This window comes from Colobus angolensis, unplaced genomic scaffold (genome assembly GCF_000951035.1).
Source record: "Colobus angolensis palliatus isolate OR3802 unplaced genomic scaffold, Cang.pa_1.0 Scaffold96, whole genome shotgun sequence".
NCBI classification, from domain to species: domain Eukaryota; kingdom Metazoa; phylum Chordata; class Mammalia; order Primates; family Cercopithecidae; genus Colobus; species Colobus angolensis.
In genome coordinates, this window is record NW_012123598.1 from 2,246,698 (window position 1) to 2,248,427 (window position 1,730).

The 1,730-nt window shown below is 53.8% G+C and overlaps 1 long non-coding RNA gene across 1 annotated transcript in view; it reads left to right on the top strand.

Annotated features, from left to right (window-relative positions):
• The window catches only part of LOC105504857, a 5,069-nt gene extending 4,643 nt beyond the window's left edge, over nucleotides 1-426 (top strand). Inside the window, exon 3 of the long non-coding RNA XR_001000661.1 lies at nucleotides 277-426. This is a non-coding gene — a long non-coding RNA (uncharacterized LOC105504857). The remainder of the gene's footprint in view (nucleotides 1-276) is intronic.
• The last annotated feature ends 1,304 nt before the right edge of the window (nucleotides 427-1,730 follow it).

Genomic DNA, 1,730 nt, shown 5'->3' on the forward strand with positions numbered 1-1,730 from the left:
CTCCTGGGTCTGAGGGAGGAGAGGCTGGGGATCTGGACTCCTGGGTCTGAGGGAGGAGAGGCTGGGGATCTGGACTCCTGGGTCTGAGGGAGGAGGGCCTGGGGCCTGGACTTCTGGGTCTTGAGGGTGGAGGGGCTGGGGCCTGGACTCCTTGGTCTGAAGGAAGAGGGGCTGGGTTTCTGGACTCCTGTGTCTGATGGAGGAGGGGCTGGGGGCCTGGACGCCTGGGTCTGAGGGAGGAAGCTGACTGACCCTGGCCCTGCCCCTCTAACCCAGACTGGCGAGCCTTGCCGCCGCCCAGCCCCTCCTTGCACTACTCCACGCTGTCCTGCTCTCGGTCCTTCCACAACCTCTCGCATCTGCCCCCGTCCTACGAGGCCGCTGTGAAGTCCGAGCTGAACCGCTACTCCTCCCTCAAGAGGCTGGGTGAGTCCTCCTAGCAAGGTCAGCGGGGCGGTGAAGGGGAGGGGGCGGGGCCAGAGTCTGGGGTCAGGACCATGGACAGTGGCCCAAGCGCCTTCCAGTGGTTTAGATTCTCTCCCAGGTTTTACTAACTAAATTCGTTCTAGAATTACCTGAGGTGCTTTTGTATCAGAATCACCTCTGGTTTGTTTCTTTTAAGTGCAACCTTCTGGTCTCCCCTCCCAGGACTTATTATTGTATTCATCAGGACTTGGACTTGCAATTAATAGAAATACAACTTAAGTTAAAGGAAAAAAAATACATTGACTTGATCATGGAAAGTCTACACGTCGCCAGATTGCTATGTAGTTGCTGTGGGGGCCCAGGAGCTGTCTCTTAGCTCTCTATGCAACCGGCAGGCCTCGTTTTCAGACAGTCTCCCCTTGTGGTGGAAACGATCGCCCTGCAGATGTTCAGGCTGCCGTTCTACCAGCTCAGGGACCCTGGCAGAAAAGAGTCTCTCGCAACAATTCTGGCAAAAAAATCCCAGGCCTGGATGCCACTGGTGCAAGTTGGGCCGCATGCCCATCCCTGAACCCATTCCTGTGACTCTCAGGGACATTTTGCAGTCTGTGGCCCATCTCTGGCAGTGGAGCAGCCTTCAAACATCTTAAACTGAGAGCCTCACTAGGAAACACTTTTTCTTCGTTACCATTATGTTTTCAAGACAAGGTCTCACTCTGTCACCCAGGCTGGGATGTAGTGGCATCATCATAGCTCACTGCAGCCTCTACCTCCCCAGGTTCAAGCGTGATCCTTCCATGTCAGCCTCCCGGGTAGCTGGAACTAAGAGCTTATGCTGCCATGCCTGGTTAATTTTTGTATTTCTTGTAGAGATGGGGTTTCACTGTGTTGCCCAGGCTGGCCTCAAACTCCTGGGCTCAAGCAAGCCACCCACCTCAGCCTCTCAAAGTGCTGAGATTACAGGCATGAGCCACCATACCTGTAATCTGTATCCAGCCAGAAACCATTTCTTTTTCTTTTCTTTTTTTTTTTTTTTTGAGACAGAGTCTCGCTCTGTCGCTCAGGCTGGAGTGCAGTCGCATGATCTCAGCTCACGGCAACCTCCGCCTCCTGAGTTCAAGTGATTCTCCTGCCTTAGCCTCCTGAGTAGCTGGGATTACAGGTGCATGCCACCACATCTGGCTAATTTTTGTATTTTTAGTAGAGACGGGGTTTCACCATGTTAGCCAGGATGGTCTTGATCTCCTGACCTTGTGATCCGCCCATCTCGGCCTCCCAAAGTGCTGGGATTACAGGCTTGAGCC